At 55.2% G+C, this 17,283-nt stretch overlaps 1 non-coding gene and 4 pseudogenes across 1 annotated transcript; all 5 read left to right on the top strand.

The window, feature by feature from the left end:
- Window positions 1-3,270: 3,270 nt before the first annotated feature.
- LOC117076921 lies at window positions 3,271-3,389 on the top strand (annotated as a pseudogene).
- A 5,885-nt stretch (window positions 3,390-9,274) lies between these two features.
- LOC117077134 lies at window positions 9,275-9,385 on the top strand (annotated as a pseudogene).
- A 2,845-nt stretch (window positions 9,386-12,230) lies between these two features.
- LOC117077029 lies at window positions 12,231-12,348 on the top strand (annotated as a pseudogene).
- A 1,345-nt stretch (window positions 12,349-13,693) lies between these two features.
- LOC117076886 lies at window positions 13,694-13,812 on the top strand (annotated as a pseudogene).
- A 2,301-nt stretch (window positions 13,813-16,113) lies between these two features.
- Window positions 16,114-16,232, top strand: LOC117077135. The gene has a single exon (XR_004434696.1). It is a non-coding gene; the product is annotated as a 5S ribosomal RNA (ribosomal RNA).
- Window positions 16,233-17,283: the final 1,051 nt, after the last annotated feature.

Here is a 17,283-nt window from a genome sequence, read left to right as displayed (position 1 = left end):
TGCTATGACAGTTTACAAATGCCATGGCAACGACAGGAAATTACCCTATATGGTATAAAAAGAGGAAGCATGAATAATCCACCCCTTGTTTAGCATATCATCAAGAAATAACCATAAAAATGTGCAACCAGTAGCCCTTGGGCCTGCTCTGTCTATGGAGTAGGCATTCTTTTATTACTGTACTTTCCTAATCAACTTGCTTTCACTTTCCTTTGTGGACTTGCCCTGAATTCTTTCTTGTGTGAGATCCAAGAAGCCTCTCTTGGGGTCTGGATTGGGACCCCTTTCCTGTAACAGTAGGAGTCCTTGCTCTGCTTCATATAGTCATTCAAGGATCCAGGCAGATGGTGGCTCTGCCTCTTTTTATCCATGTATTTTGAGATTACTCTGTCAATATCCATTTAGCATTTAGGAAGAGAGAGCATTACATGTGGGAGGTTTATATGAGCCTGATCTCAAAATGTACATATAATTTCAGTTTAGATTCTGTCAGCAAAAGTAATTTATGTGACATACCTAACTGGAAGGGAAATTGGAGAATAGATTCTAGCTGAGTACACAAGTAGAAATGTACATAGGTTTGTGAATAGTTAGCTGTTGTTACTACATGTAGAATGGGGCTGATAACACAACCTGGCAGCTTGTTTCTAAGGATCAAAGATAATGCCTTTAAAGTGTGCAGCACTGTTCCTGGAAACTAGGAGGTCCTCAATAAGTTATAATGCCATATGAAGATTATTTTTATTATTATAGCTGAGGAACTGTTTTGGTTTTCTTTATCTAGTGTTTGTGGGCTTGGTTGCCTTTGCTCATTTATTTATGCAGGTGTCAAATACTTCTGCAAACTCCCATATCACATTTTAAGATACAGTTTTTGTTGTTGTTGTTGTTGTTTGACTTCGGATTGGAGAGCTAAAACCTCTCCTCTGCCTCTTGATTATCTTGGATACAACCTGCAGTGCCTGGAAATCCCATTTCAGACTTGAAAACATCCAGCACAGCAAAGTCCAGGAGCCAGAGAGCTCTCCCAGATCACCACTGCCCTGAGTGTGGCTTTGAACAGAAACTTCAACTAGCAAGTGAGGCCTGTCTCAGTGATATGGAAATAGCAGAGCAGGAGCTTCTTTGTTACTGTTGAATTCCTGATTATAAGGCTGACTACCAAAAGAATTGCCATAGTTTCAGAAAGTTCAGTACAGTCACTTGAGCAGGATTGCTGTGAGGATAACATAGGACACAAGTGTTGCTAGTTGGTATAAAAGAACATTTTAGAGTAGTGAATATGTCCTTATGGCTCTCTACTTATATGAAGCCCATTCTCTTGCATTCTGAAACTCTTTGGGACATCTGATTTATCTAACGAATGATAATAAAGCCATGGCTACTTGCTATGGGACTGTCCTGGGCTCTTTATCTGTATTATAAGCTTGTGAGGTAGCTGTGATATCTCCATCTCTCAGAGGAGAAAACTAAGGTACAGGAAAGACAGTATTCACCTAAGATCACCTGTTGGGATCTGAGGTATAAATTAATTACAACACTCTCCTTTTCAGTAAATGCGCTATTTGAGTAACATATGTGAAAATAAAGTATCTTGGGACCCCAAAATTACTAAGGAAAACTCAAAGTGGAAACTGATTAAGGCAAACCTGCTTCCAATTCCATTCAGAAGTATCCCCTCTGCTCACTGAGGGGATGCCCGGGAGGGCAGGGGGACAGACCCCAAAGGCGCAGGCGCCGGTCCCCTACCGTTCGCGGTGCCTTCCCGCTCCCGGAACGCCCAGGCGTTTCAATCCACTCATCGGGCGCTGCCCGCCGCAACCTTCTAAACCAGGGGAAGGGGCGGGCAGGGGCAGCGGGTGCCACACAGGCCAGCCAAGACCTCCGATCCAGAACTCGGGGGCTGCTGTATCCGGGGGAAGGACATTGTTTTGACAGCCACCAGGAAAACAGTCCCTGTGCACCCGGATTCCCATTGCCACCAACTTCGTGTAAACTCCAGTCCCGAGGACACGCCAGATTCCCAGGCCTGGGGCGACGTGGGCACGCCTGGTGCCACGGCTCCCGTAAAACGGTCGGACACACTCTGCAAGTCAAGGGGCACACCGCACCGCACCAAGAGCACAGGGAGGTGCCAACAAAGGAAGGAGACTACTAAACCCACCTCCAAAACAAGCAAGCAATCCAAGACAACACCCGTGTCAATGCTCCATTGCTCCTCTCACATGGAAGGCCTGGCCACCCTGTTCTGGCCAAGCCCAAGCCCCCTCCACCTTATCCCGGCCTGCCCAAAAGGGCCCTGCCTGCTGGAGCAGGGCACTACCTCTTCAAGGCTCTATCACTCTCCCTCTCTAGCTTCCTCCCCCTCTCTCTTCTGGGTTTGCCCCTGCACCTCGCGCTACTTATGTCGCCTTCCATCTGTCTCTCTGTCTCTCTCTCTTCTTCTGTCCCTCTTTCTTTCTCTGCCTCTCTGTCTGTCTCATCCCCTCTCTCCCTCCCCTGTTTCTCTCCATTGCTGTCTCTTTCCCTCCCTCGGTTTCAGTCTCTCCATCCATCTCTTCCTTGCTCCCCTTCAAGCTGTTTGTGTGTGCGTGCACGTGTGTATGTGTGTCTGTGTGTGTGCGCGTGCACGTGTGTGTGTGTGTGTGCGCGTGTGCGTGTGTGTGTCCCCGCACGCGAGCGCCCCGGTGTGTCTGTGTGTGGGGCTGTGGATTTGCTCCTGGTGGTGGTGGGCTGTGTCTGGGTTTCTCTCAGCCCCTCTGGATGGGGATCAGGCTGCCGTCTCTAGTGCCGGCCCGGGGCAAAGCAGGGCCATCCCCCAACGGCCAACCCCCCACGCCTTCTTGCCCAGTGGCCGGGTTTTGCTCAGGACAAGCTACTGTGGTTGGGGCGTTGTGAGAAAAACGCCACGCGCGTCTCATCCGTCTGTTCTCCCTTGGCCAGCCCTGACGGCCCTGGGTGGGTAGGGCAAGAGGTGGCCTCACAGAAGCTCCTGAGAGGCAAGGAATCCAAAAGTATCTCCGCGACAGGGAGGAGTACTGGACGGGGTGCCAGGATCATGGGCCCTGGGCCCTGACGCCTCGGAGCACTCCCTGTTCTGAGCGGACCCAATGTGGTGGAAGTTAGGGAGCTCAGGAGCTGGAGAAGGCCGCAGGCGAGCAGCTCCGGGGTCCCGATGCGAGCCGGGCGGCCCCAGGCTGGCGGTGCGGGTTGGAAGCCGGCAGGCATGACTGGGCCGGGCTCTTGGGGCAGCCAGGCGCCTCTGCCTGGGTCTACAGCCATACCACCCTGAACACGCCCCATCTAGTCTGATCTCAGAAACTAAGCATGGTCGGGCCTGGTTAGTACTTGGATGGGAGACCACCTGGGAATACCGGGTGCTGTAGGTTTTTTTGCTTTCTTTCTTGTCTTTCTTTCTTTTCTTCCTTTCTTCATTCTCTCTGTCTCTTCTTTCTTTCTTCCCTTCTTTCTTTCTCTCCCTTTCTTTCTTACCTTCTTTCTTTCTTTTCTTTCTCTCTTTCTTTCTTTTCCTTTCTTTCTTCCTTCTTTCCTCTTTCTTTCTCTTTCTTTTTCTTTCTCTCTTTCCTTCTTTCTTCTTTCTTTTTCTTTTTCTTTCTTCCTTCTTTCCTTCTTTCTTTTCTTTCTTTCTCTCTCTTTCTTTCTCTCTTTCTCTCTTTCATTCTTTTTTCTTTCTTCCCTTCTCTCTTTTCTCTCTCCCTTCCCTTCCCTTCTTCCCTTCCTTTCCCTTCCCTTCTTCCCTTCCCTTCTTCCTTCCCTTCCCTTCCCTTCTTCCCTTCCCTTCCCTTCTTCCCTTCCCTTCCCTTCCCTTCCCTTCCCTTCCCTTCTTCCCTTCCCTTCCCTTCCCTTCCCTTCCCTTCCCTTCCCCTTCCCCTTCCCCTTCCCCTTCCCCTTCCCCTTCCAGTCGGAGTCTTGCTCTGTCACCCAGGCTGGAGTGCAGGGGCGCGTTCTTGGCTAACTGTAAGCTCTGCCTCCCGGGTTCAATACCATTTTCCTCCCTCAGCCTCCCCAGCAACCGGGCCTACAGCCGCCCGCCACCACGCCCGGCTCATTTTTGTAGTTTTAGTAGAGCCGAGGTTTCACCGTGTTAGCCAGGCTGGTCTGGATCTCATGACCTCGTGATCCACCTGCCTCGGCCTCCCAAAGTGCTGGGACTACAGATGTGATCCACCGCGCCCGGCCTGCTGTAGGCTTTTGTGGCTTCTATCCTCCCTCCTATCCCCCTATTGTCGCCATGCTTCCCAACCTCCCCTGACTCTGCTCCCCCTTTATCGCCCGCCTACACCCCCTGCCGCAGCCGGGGAACTCCTCCTGGGGGTCCGCCACCAAAGCACCACTGGGCAGCAGCATCCCACCGCTTCCACCTCACCGCCACCCCACCAGGAGCTCCAGCCCGGGAGGGCAGGGGGCTGGACCCTAAAGGATTCCCATTGCCACCAACTTCATGTAAACTCCAGTCCCGAGGACACGCCAGATTCCCAGGCCTGGGGTGACGTGGGCACGCCTGGTGCCACGGCTCCCGTAAAACGGTCGGACACACTCTGCAAGTCAAGGGGCACACCCACCGCACCAAGAGCACAGGGAGGTGCCAACAAAGGAAGGAGACTACTAAACCCACCTCCAAAACAAGCAATTAATCCAAGACAACACCCGTGTCAGTGCTCCCTTGCTCCTCTCACATGGACGGCCTGGCCACTCTGTTCTGGCCAAGCCCAAGCCCCCTCCACCCTATGCCGGCCTGCCCAAAAGGGCCCTGCCTACCGGAGCAGGGCACTACCTCTCCAAGGCTCTATCACTCTCGCTCTCTAGCTTCCTCCCCCTCTCTCTTCTGGGTTTGCCCCTGCACCTTGCACTACTTCTGTCTCTCTCTCTCTCTCTCTCTCTCTCTTTTTCTCTCTCTGCCTCTCTGTCTCTTTCCCTCTCTCCCTCTCCTGTCTCTCTCGATCACTGTCTCTCTCCCTTCCTCGATTTCAATCTCTCCATCCATCTCTTCCTTGCTCGCCTTCAAGCCATTTGTGTGTGTGTGTGTGTGTGTGTGTGTGTTTGTCTCTGTGTGTGCCTCAGCCTCTCTCACCGGGGATCAGGTTTCCGGCTCTAGTGCCAGCCAGGGGCAAAGCAGGGTCATCCCCCAACACCAAACACCCCACGCCCACTTGCCCAGTGGGTGGGTCTTGGTCGGGACAAGCCACCCTGGTGGGGGCGTTCTGAGAAAAGGGCCAGGCGCTGGTGGTCCGACTGTTGGCCCTTGGCCAGCCTTGACGGCTCTGGGTGGGTGGGGCAAGAGGGGCCTCGCAGCAGCTCCTGAGCGGCCAGGGATGCGAAAGAGTACCTCCGAGACAGGGCAGAGGACCGGACGGTCCTGAAGCTAAACAGGGTCGGGCCTGGTTAGTCCCCCTATTGTCGCCATGCTTCCCAACCTCCCCTGACTCTGTTCCCACTTTATCGCCCGCCTACACACCCGCCGCTGCCGGGGACATCTTCCAGGGCTTCCGCCACCAAAGCACCACGGGGCAGCAGCATCCCACCGCTTCCGCCTCGCCGCCGCCCCGTCAGGAGGCCAGGAGACCGGCTCCAGCCTGGTAGGGCATGGCGCGGGACCCCAAAGGTGCAGGCGGGGGTTTCCTGCAGTTCGCGGTCCCTACCCACTTCCGGAACGCCCAGGCGATTCAATCCACTCATCAGACGCCGCCGGAAACTTCCAAACCGGGGGAAGGGACGGGCAGGGGCAGCGGGTGCCACACACGCCAGCCAAGACCTCCGCTCCAGAACTCAGGGGCTGCTTTATCGGGGGAAGGACATTGCTACGCCATCCACCAGGAAAACAGTCCCTGTGCACCCGGATTCCCATTGCCACCAGCTTCGTGTAAACTCCAGCCCCGAGGACAGGCCAGAGACCCAGGCCTCCGGCCCCGTGGGCACGCCCGGTGCCACGGCTCCCGCCAAACGGGCCGGCGCACTCTGCAAATCAAGGGGCCCACCGCACCGCACCAAGAGCACAGGGAGATTCCAAAAAAGAAAGGAGCCTACGAAACCCACCTCCAAGGCAAGCAATTAATCCAAGACAAAACCCGTCTCAGCGCTCCGTTGCTCCTCTCGCATGGACAGCCTGGCCACCCTGTTCTGGCCCAGCCCAAGCCCACTCCACCCTATCCAGGCCTGCTCAAAAGGAACCTGCCTACCGGAGCAGGATGCTCCCTCTCCAAGGTTCTATCGCTGTCGCTCTCTAGCTCCCTCCTCCTCTCTCTTCTGGGTTTGCCCCTGCACCTCGCGCTGCATCTGTCGCCTTCCCTCTGTCTCTCTGTCTCTCTCTCTTTCTCTGCCTCTCTGTCTCTTTCCCTCTCTCCCACCCCTGTCTCCATCGATCGCTGTCTCCCTCCCTTTCTTGGTTTCAATCTCTCCATCCATCTGTTCCTTGCTCTCCTTCAAGCCATTTGTGTGGGCGTGCATTTGTGTGTGTGTGTTTCTGTTTGTGTGCACACGCACGTGTGTGGGTTCCTGCGCGTAAGCGCCCAGGTGTGTCTGTTTGTGGGGCTGTGTATTTGCTCCAGGTGGTGGTGGGTTGTGTCTGGGTTTCTTTCAGCCCCTCTCGCGGGAGATCAGGATTCCAGCTCTAGTGCCAGCTCAGAGAAAAGCAGGGCCATCTTCCAACCCCCAACCCCCCACGCCCTCTTGCCCACTGGCCGGGTCTTGCTCGGGACAAGCCACAGTGGATGGGAGACAACCTGGGAATACCAGGTGCTGTAGGCTTTTTCGCTTTCTTGTCTGTCTTTCTTTTCTACCTTCCTTTCTTTCCTTCTCTCTCTCTCTTTCCTTTTTCTTTCTTTTCTTTCTTTCTTTCCTTCTTTCTTTCTTTTATTTCTTTCTCTTTCTTTTTCATTCCTTTTTTCTTTCTTCCTTTTCTTCCTCTTTCTTCCTTCTTTCTTTTCTTTTATTTCTCTCTCGTTCTTTCTATTCTTTCTTCTTTCTTCCCTTTTTCCTTTTTCTTTTTTCTTTCTCTCTCTGTCTTCTTTCTTTCTTCTTTCTTTCCTTCTTTCTGCCTCTTTCTTTCTTCCTTCCTTCCTTTCTCTTTCTTTCTCTTTCTTTCCTTCTCTTTCTTTCTCTTCTTTCTTTCTTTCTTTCTTTTTCTTTCTTTCTTTCTTTCTCTCTCTCTCTCTCTCTCTCTTTCTCTCTCTCTCTCTCTCTCTCTCTCTCTCGGATAGATTCTCACTCTGTCACCCATGCTGGAGTGCGGTGGAGTGATCTCAGCTCACTGCAAGCTCAGACTCCTGGGTTCAGGCCATTCTCCTGCCTCAGCCTCCCCAGCAGCTGGGACTACTGGCGCCCGCCACCAAGCCCGGCAAGCCCGGCTCATGTTTTGTAGTTTTAATAGAGACTGGGTTTCTCCGTGTTAGCCAGGCTTGTCTGGATCTCCTGACCTCGTCATCCATCCATCTCGGCCTCCCAAAGTGCTGGGATTACAGGCGTGATCCACCGTGCCCGGTCTGCTGTAGGCTTTTGTGGCTTCCCCACTCTGTCCCTTCCCCCTACTGTCGCCATGCTTCCCAAACTCCCCTGACTCTGCTCCCACCTGATCGTCCGCCTACACCCCCGCCACAGCCTGGGACCTCCTCATGGGAGTCCGCCACCAAAGCACCACCGGGCAGCAGGACCCCACCCCTTCCGCCTCGCTGCCGCTCCGCCAGGAGCCCGGCTCCAGCCCGGGAGGGCAGGGGGACGGACCCCAAATGCGCAGGCCTCTGTTCCCTGCCGTTCGCGGTGCCTTCCCGCTCCCGGAACGCCCAGGCGATTCTATTCACTCATTAGGCGCCGCCGCAGCCTTCCAAACGGGGAGAAGGATCAGTCAGGGGCAGGGGGTGCCACACATGCCAGCCAAGAACTCTGCTCCAGAACGCAGGGGCTGCTTTATCCCGGGGAATGACATTGCTTCGCCAGCCACCAGGATAACAGTCCCTGTGCACCCGGATTCCCATTGTCACCAACTTCGTGTAAACTCCAGTCCCAAGGTCATGCCAGAGACAATGGCCTGGGGCCCCGTGGGCAAGTCCTTTGCCACTGCTTCCGCCAAACGGACAGGCAAACCCTGCAAATCAAGGGGCCCACCGCACCGCACCAAGAGCATAGGGAGGTGCCAACAAAGGAAGGAGCCTATGAAACCCACCTGCACAGCAAGCAATTAATCCAGGACAAAACCCGTCTCAGCACTCCTTTGCTCCTCTCCCATAGACGGCCTGGCCACCCTGTTCTGGCCAAGCCCAAGCCCCCTCCACCCTATCCCAGCCTGCTCAAAAGGGCCCTGCCTACCGGAGCAGGGCGCTCCCTCTCCAAGCCTCTATCACTCTTGCTCTCTAGCACCCTCCCCCTCTCTCTTCTGGGTTTGCCCCTGCAACTCACACTACTTCTGTTGCCTTCCCTCTGTCCCTCTGTCTCTCCCTCTTTCTCTGTCCCTCTCTCTTCCTCTGCCTCTCTGTCTGTCTGTTTCCCTCTCTCCCTCCCCGTCTCTCTCGATTGCTGTCTCTCTCCCTCCCTCGGTTTCAATCTGTCCATTTATCTCTTCCTTCCTCTCCTTCAAGCCGTCTGTGTGTGCGTGCATATGTGTGTGTGTGTGTGTGTGTGTGTGTGTGTGTGGTGTGTCTATGTTCGTGAGCTCGCGCATGTGTTGGTTCCCGTGCACAAGAGCCCGGGTTTGTCTGCGTGTGCAGCCGTGGATTTGCTCCTGGTGGTGGTGGGGTGTGTCTGGGTTTCTCTCAGCTCCTCTCTCCGCGGATCAGGCTTCCAGCTCTAGTGCCAGTCCGAGGCAAAGCAAGGCCATCTCCCAACCCCCAACCCCCCACGCCCTCTTGCCCAGCGGCTGGGACTCGCTACCGTGGTGGGGCCGTAGTGAGAAAAAGGCCATGCGTGGCTGGGCCGGCTGTTCGTCCTTGGCCAGCACTGACAGCTCTGGGTGGGTGGGGCAAGAGGGGCCCTCGCAGGAGCCCCTGGGCAGCCAGGGATCCAAAAGGATACCTGTGCCACAGGGTGGAGGACTGGATGAGGTCCCAGGATCGTGGGCCCTGGGCCCTGACGCCTCGGAGTGCCTCCTGTTCTGAGCGGGCCCGACGTGGTGGAAGCTTGGGAGCTCCGGAGCCGGGGAAAGGTCGCGGGCGAGCCGTTCCGGGGTCCTGATCCGAGCCCGGCGGGCCCCGGCCGGCGGTGCTGGCTGGAAGCCGGCGGGCATGGCTGGGCTGGGCTTTTGGGGCAGCCAGGAGCCTCTGTTGCTGTCTACTGCCATATCACCCTGAACGCGCCTGATTTTGTTGAAGCTAAGCAGGGTCGGACCTGGTTAGTACTTGGATGGGAGACCGCCTGGGAATACTGGGTGCTGTAGGTTTTTGGCTTTCTTTCTTGACTTTCTTTCTATTCTACCTTCGTTTCTTCCCTTCTCTCTCTATTCTTTTTCTCTCTTTCTTTCTTTCTTTCTTTCTTTCTTTCTTTCGTTCTTTTTCTTTCCTTCTTTCTTTTTCTTTCTTCTTTCTTTCCTTCTTTCTTTTCTTTCATTGTTTCTTTCCTTCTTTCTCTCTTTCTTTCTTCTATTTTCTTTCTTTCTTTTCATTCTTTCTTTCTCTCTCTTTCTTTCGGTCTTTCATTCTTTCCATCTTTCTTTCTTTCTTCTTTCTTTCCTTCTTTCTTTTCTTTCTCTCTTTCTTTCTTTTCTTTCTTTCTTATTTCTTTCCTTTTCCTTCTCTCTTTCTTTCATTTTCTTTCTTTTTTCTTTCCTTCTTTCTCTCTTTGTTTCCTTCTTTCCTTCTTTCTCTCTCTTTCTTTCTTCTCTCTATTTCTTTCCTTCTTTTCTTTCTTTCTTTCGTTTTCTTTCTTTCCTTCTTTCTCTCTTTCTCTCTCTCTCTTTCCTTCCTTCCTTTCTTCCCTCCTCCCTCCCTCCCTCCCTTCCTTCCTTCCTTCCTTCTCTTTCTTTCTCTTTTTCTTCCAGATAGAGTCTCACTCTTTCACCGGGGCTGGAGTGCAGTGGCCCGATCTCGGCTTATTGTAAGCTCCGCCTCCCGGGTTCATGCCATTCTCCTGTCTTAGCCTCCCAAGCAGCTGGGACTACAGGTGCCCGCCACCACGCCCGGCTCATGCTTTGTAGTTTTAGTAGAGACGGGGTTTCACCGTCTAAGCTGGGCTAGTCTGGATCTCCTGACCTCGTGATCCACCCGCCTCGGCCTCTCAAAGTGCTGGGATTAGAGGCATGATCCACCACACTCAGCCTGCTGTAGGCTTTTGTTGCTTTCCCTCTCCCTCCCTTTCCCCTACTGTTGCCATGCTTCCCAACCTCCCCTGACGCTGCTACTCCTTTATCGCCCCCCTTCACTCCCGCTGCAGCTGGGGACCTCCTTCTGGGGTTCCAGCACCAAAGCACCATCCGGCAGTAGCATTCCAGCGCTTCCACCTCGCTGCCGCCCCGCCAGGAGCCCGGCTCCAGCCTGGGATTGCAGGGGGCCAGATCCCAAAGGCGTAGGAGCGGGTTCCCTGCCGTTCATGGTACCTTTCCATTCCCAGAACGCCCAGACAATTCAATCCACTCATCGGGCATCACCGCAGCCTTCCAAACCGGGGGAAGGAGGGGGCAGGGGCAGTGGGTACCACACACGCCGGCCACCACCTCTACTCCAGATAGCAGCAGCTGCTTTATCCGGGGAAGGACACTGCTTCGCCAGCCACCAGGGAAACTGTCCCTGTGCACCCAGATTCCCATTGCCACCATCTTCGTGTAAACTCCAGCCCTGGGGACACGCCAGAGACCCAGGCCGCGGGCCCCATGGGCACGCCCTGTTCCACGGATCCCGCTAAACGGGCGGGCACACTCTGCAAATCAAGGGGCACACAGCACCGCACCAAGAGCACAGGGAGGTGCCAACAAAGGAAGGAGCCTACCTCCAAAACAAGCAATTAATCCAAGACAATCTCCGTATCAGCCCTGCGTTGCTCCTCTCTCATGGATGGCCTGGCCACCCTGTTCTGGCCCAGCCCAAGGTTCTTCCACCCTATCCCGGTCTGCTCAAAAGGGCCCCGCCTACAAGAGCAGGGCGATCCGTCTCCAAGTCTCTATCACTCTCGCTTTCTAGCTCCCTTCCCCTCTCTCTTCTGGGTTTGCCTCTGCACCTCCCACTACTTCTGTTGCCTTCCCTCTGTCTCTCTGTCACTCTCTCTTCCTTTGTCCCTCTCTTCTTTCTCTGCCTCTCTGTCTCATTCCCTCTCCCCCTCCCCTGTTTCTCTCCATCGCTGTCTCTTTCCCTCCCTCGGTTTCAATCTCTCCATCCATCTCTTCCTTGCTCTCCTTCAATCCGTTTGTGTGTGCGTGCATGTGTGTGTGTGTGTGTGTGTGTGTCTGTCTCTCTCTCTCTCTGTCCCACTATCTGTCTCTAAATCTCTGTCTCCCTCTCCCCTTCCCCTGTCTCTCTGGGTGGATGTCTCTCTCCCTCCTTCAGTTTCAATATCTCCATCCATCTCTTCCTTGCTGTCCTTCCAGCCGTTTGTGTGTGCGTGCATAAGTGCGTGCGTGTGTGTGTCTGTGTGTGTGCGTGCGCGTGTGTGCGTGCACGTGTGTGTGTTCCCGCGCGTGAGAGCAAGGGTGTGTCTCTGTGTGGGGCTGTGAATTTGCTCCTGGTAGTGTTGGCGTGTGTCTGAGTTTCTCTCAGCCTCTCTGGCTGGATATCAGGCTGCTGGCTCTCGTGCCAGACTGGGTCAAAGCAGGGCCATCCCCCAAACCCCAACCCCCAACGCCCTCTTGCCCACCGGCCGGGTCTTGGTCGGGATAAACGACCATTGTGTTGGCATTGTGAGAAAAAGTCCATGCGCTGCTCAGGTGCCTGTTCGCCCTTGGACAGCCCTGAGGGCTCTGGCTGGGTGGGGCAAGGGGGGCCTCGCAGGAGCTCCTGAGCCGCCATGGATCTAAAAGAATCTAAAAGAATCTAAAAGAATACTTCCTAGACAGGGCGGAGGACCGGACGGGGTCCCAGGATCGTGGGCCCTGGGCCCTGACGCCTGGGAGCGTTCCCTGTTCCGAGCGGGCCCTACGTGGTGGAAACTCCGGAGCTCGGGAGCCGGGGGAAGGCGGAGGGCGAGCTGTTCGGGGGTTTGAATATGAGCCCCCGGCGTCCCCGAGCTGGCGGTGCCAGCTGGGAGCCGGCAGGCATGGGTGAGCAGAGCTCTTGGGGCAGCCAAGCGCCTCTGCCGGCGGCTACGGGCATGCCACCTGAACCCACCCGATCTCGTCTGATCTCGGAAGCTTAGCAGTGTGGGGCCTGGTTAGTACTTGGATGGGAGACCGCCTGGGAATACCGAGTGCTGTAGGCTTTTTTGTTTTCTTTCTTGTCTTTCTTTCTTTTCTACCTGCCTTTCGTTCCTCCTCCTCTCTCTTCTCTGTTTCTTTCTTCCTTTTCTTTCTTTTCTTTCAATTTCTTTCTTTCCTTCTTTCTTTTTCTTTCATTCTCTCTTTCCCTCTTTCCTTCTTTTTTCTTTTCTTTCTCTTTCTTCTTTTTCTTTCAATCTTTCTCTCTCTTTCCTTCTTTCTTTCTTTTCTTTCTTTCTCCCTTTCTTTCCTTCTTTCTTTTCTTTCTTTCTTTCCTTCTTTGTTTTCTTTCTTTCCTTCTTTTCCTTCTCTCTTTCGTTCTTTCTTCTTTCTTTGCTTCTCACTTTCTTCTCTCTCTCTCTCTCTTTCTTTCTTTCTGTCTGTTTTTCTTTCTGTCTTTCTTTCTTCCTTTTTCTTCCAGACGGAGTTTCGCTCTGTCACCCAGGCTGGAGTGCAGTGGCGAGATCTCGGCTCCCTGCAAGCTCCTCCGCCCGGGTTCACGCCATTCTCCTGCCTAAGCATCCCGAGCAGCTGGGACTACAGGCGTGGCCACCACGCCCGGCTCATGTTTTGTAGTTTTGGTAGAGACGCGGTTTCACCGTGTTAGCCAGGCTGGTCTGGATCTCCTGACTACGTGATCCACACGCCTCGGCCACACAAAGTGCTGGATTACAGGAGTGATCCGCTGCACCCGGCCTGACGTAGGCTTTTGTGGCTTCCCCTCTCCCTCCCTTCTTCCTACTGTCGCCATGCTTCCGGACCTCCCCTGACTCTGCTCCCACTTTATCGCGCCCCTACACCCCCGTCGCAGTCAGGGATTTCCTTCTATGGGTGCGCCACCAAAGCACCACCGGGCAGCAGCATTCCACCGCTTCTGCCTAGCCACCGCCCGGCCAGGAGCCCGGATCCAGCCTGGGAGGGCAGGGAGCCAGACCCCAAAGGCGCAGGCCCAGTTGTTGGCATTGTGAGGAAAAGGCCACGCGCTGCTGGGCCGCCTGTTCGCCCTTGGCCAACCCTGACGGCTCTGGCTGGGTGGGGCAAGAGGGAGCCTTGCAGGAGCTCTTGAACCACCAGGGATCCAAAAAAATACCTCCGCGACACGGCGGAGGACCGGACGGGCTCCTAGGAGGGTGGGCCCTGGGCCCTGGGCCCTGACGCCTGGGAGCACTCCCTGTTCTCAGCGGGCCCGACATGGTGGAAGCTCGGCAGCTCGGGAGCCGGAGGAAGGCTGCGGGCGAGGGGCTCCGGGTTCCCAATAGGAGCCGGGAGGGCCCGGGTGGGCGATGCCGGCTGGAAGCCGACGGGCATGGCTGGGCGGGGCTCTTGTGGTAGCCAGGTACCTCTGCCAGCGTCTATGGCCATACTACCCTGAACGCGCCCCATCTCGTCTGATCTCGGAAGCTAAGCAGGGTAGCACCTGGTTAGTATTTGGATGGGAGACCACCTGGGAATATCGGGTGCTGTAGTCATTATTGCTTTCTTTTTTGTCTTTCTTTCTTTTCTACCTTCATTTCTTTCCTTCTCTCTCTCTTCTTTCTTTTCTTTCTCTTTCTTTCTTTCTTCTTTCTTTCCTTCTTTCTTTCTTTTCTTTCTTTCTCTCTCTCTACCTTTCTTTCCTTCTTTCTTTTCTTTCTCTCTTTCTTTCTTTTCCTTCCTTCCTTCCTTCCTTCCTCTCTCCCTTTCTTTCTCTTTCTCTCTCTCTCTCTCTCTTTCTTTCTTTCTTTCTTTCCCTTCCAAATTCAGTATCAGTCTGTCACCCAGGCTGTGGTGCAGTGGCACGTTCTGGGCTCACTGCAAGCTCTGCCTCTTTGGTTCACCCCATTCTCCTGCCTCAGCCTCTGGAGCAGCTGGGACTACAGGCTCCCGCCCCCACGTCGGGCTCATATTTTGTAGTTTTAGTACAGACGGGATTTCACCGTGTTAGCCAGGCTGGTCTGGATCTCCTGCCATCGTGATCCACTCCCCTTGGGTCCCCACAGTGCTGGGTTTACAGGCCTGATCCACCGCGCCCAGCCTGCTGTAGGCTTTTGTGGCTTGACCCTTCCCTCAATTGCCCCTACTATCGCCGTGCTTCCCAACCTCCCCTGACTCTGCTATCTCTTTATTGTCCGCCTACACCACCGCCACAGCCGGGGACCTCCTCCTGGGAGTCTGCCACCGAAGCACCACGGGACAGCAGCATCCTAGTGCTTCCGCCTCGCCCGCGCCCTCCAGGAGACCGGCTCCAGCCTGGGAGGGCAGGGGACCAGACACCAAAGATGCAGGTGCGAGTTCCCTGCTGTTCCTGGTGTCTTCCCACTCCCGGAATGCCCATGCGATTACATCCACACATCGGGCGCCGTGGCAACCTTCCAAATCAGGGGAAGGGGTGGGCAGGGGTAGCGGGTGCCACACACGCCAGCCAAGACCTACGCTCCAGAATGCAGGGGCTGCTTTATCCGGGGGAAGGACATTGCATCGCCAGCCACCAGGAAAACAGTGCCTTTGCACCTGGATTCCCATTGCCACCAACTTCTTGTAAACTCCAGTCCCAAGGACACGCCAGAGACCCAGTTCTCGGGCCCGTGGGCACGCCCGGTGTCACGTCTCCCGCCAAACGGGCTAGCGCACCCTGCAAATCAAGGGACCCACCGCACCGCAGCAAGAGCACAGGGAGGTGCCAACAAAGGAACAAGCCTACGAAAGCCACATTCAAGCAAACAATTAATCCAAGACAAAACCCTTCTCAGTGCTCTGCGGTTCTCCTCTTGCATGGAGGGCCTGGCTACCCTATTCTGGCCCAGCCCAAGCCCGCTCCACCCTATCCCGGTCTGCTCAAAAGGGCCTTGCCAACCGGATCAGGGCGGTATCTCTCCAAGGCTCTATCGCTCTCGCTCTCTAGCTCCCTCTCCCTCTCTCTTCTGGGTTTGCCCCTGCACCTCATGCTATTTCTGTCGCCTTCCCTCAGTTTCTCTGCCACTCTCTCTTTCTCTGCCTCTCTGTCTGTCTCTTTCCCTCTCCACCCTTGTCTCTCTCATGGCTGTCTCTCTCCCTCCCTCAGTTTCAATCTCTCCATCCATCTGTTCCTTGCTCTCCTTCAAGCCATTTGTGTGTGCGTGCATCTCTGTGTGTGTGTATGTCTGTGTGTGTGTTTCTGTGTGTGTGCGCACTCGTGTGTGTGGGTTCCCGTGCGGGAGCGCCCGGGTGTGTCTGTGTGTGGGGCTGTGGATTTATTTCTGGTGGTGGTGGGGTGTGTCTGGGTTTCTCTGAGCCCCTCTCGCTGGATATCAGGCTGCCGTCTCTAGTGCCCGCTCCGGGCAAAGCAGGACCATCTCCCAACCTCCAATCCCCCATGCCCTCTTGCCCGCCGGACGGGACTTAGTCCAGACAAGCCACCGTAGTTGGGGCTTTGTGACAAAAGGGCCATGAGCGGCTGGTCCGGATGTTCGCCCTTGGCCAGCTCAGGCTGCTCTGGGTGGGTGGGGCAAGGGGAGGCCTCGGAGGAACACCTGAGTGGCCAGTGATCCAAAAGCATACCTCTGTGACAGGGCACAGGACTGGACGGTGTCTCAGGATTGTAGGCCCTGGGCCCTGACACCTCGGAGCACTCAATGTTCCGAGGGGGCCCGATGTGGTGGATGCTCGGGACAGCTCGGGAGTGGGGTAAGGCTGAGAGTGAGCACCCTGGGGGTCCCAAGAGGAGCCCGGTGGCCCCAGGCTGGCGATGCTGGCTGGAAGCCGGTGGTCATGGCTAGGCCGGGCTCTTGGGGCACCCAGGAGCCTCTGCCCACATCTACGGCCATACCACCCTGAAGGCAGCTGATCTCTTCTGATCTCCGAAGCTAAGCAGGGTCGGGCCTGGTTAGTACTTGGTTGGGAGACTGCCTGGGAATACCGGGTGCTGTAGGCTTTTTTGCTGTCTTTCTTTCTTTTCTATCTTCCTTTCTTCCCTTCTCTCTCTCTCTCTCTTATTTTTTGCTTTCTTTCTTTCTTTTATTCTTTCTTTCCTTCTTTCTTTTCCTTCCCTCCTTCCTTCCTTCCTTCCTTCCTTCCTTCCTTCCTTCCTTCCTTTCTTTTCTTTTCTTTTCTTTTCTTTTTCTTCCAAACGGAGTCTGGCTCTGTCTCCCAGGCTGGAGTGCAATGACCTGATCTCATCTCACTGCAAGCTCCGCCTTCTGGTTCACGCCATTCTCCTGCCTCAGTCTACCGAGCGGCTGGGACTACACACGACTGCCAGCACACCTGGCTCATGTTTTGTAGTTTTAGTAGAGACGGGGTTTCACTGTGTAAGCCAGGCTGGCCTGGAACTCCTGACCTCGTGATCCACACGCCTCGGCCTCCCAAAGTGCTGGGATTACATTTGTGATCCACCCCACCCAGCCTGCAGTAGGCTTTTGTGGCTTCCTCCCTCCCTCCCTTTCCCCTACTATCGCCATGCTTAACAACCTCCCCTGACTCTGCTCCCCCTTTGTCGTGCCACTACACTCCTGAGACACCCGGGGAACCTGCTCTGGGGGTGCACCACCAATGTACCACCCGGCAGAAGCATTCCAAGATATCCGCCTAGCCGCTGCCCCACCAGGAGCCCAGCTTCAGCCTGGGAAGGTAGGGGGCTGGACCCCAAAAGCGCCGGTCCAGGTGTTGGCATTGTGAGAAAAAGTCCATGCACGGCTTGGCCACCTGTTTGCCCTTGGCCAGCCCTGATGGCTCTGGCTGAGTGGGACAAGAGGGGGCCTCGCAGGACCTCCTGAGCCACCAGGGATCCAAAAGAATACCGTGTGACAGGGCGGAGGACCCAACAGGGTCCCAGGATCGTGGGCTCTGGGCTCTGACGCCTCGAAGCACTCCCTGTTCCGAGTGGGCCATATGTGGTGGAAGCTCGGGAGCTCGGGAGCCGGGGGAAGGCCACGGGCGAGTGGCTCAGGGTTCCAATACAAGCCTGGAGGCCCTGGGCTGGCGGT

Source organism: Trachypithecus francoisi, unplaced genomic scaffold (genome assembly GCF_009764315.1).
Source record: "Trachypithecus francoisi isolate TF-2019V2 unplaced genomic scaffold, Tfra_2.0 Lachesis_group5, whole genome shotgun sequence".
In the NCBI taxonomy this organism is placed as follows: domain Eukaryota; kingdom Metazoa; phylum Chordata; class Mammalia; order Primates; family Cercopithecidae; genus Trachypithecus; species Trachypithecus francoisi.
Note: the sequence above shows the minus strand (reverse complement) of the source record. Positions and strands in the feature narration are given on the sequence as shown.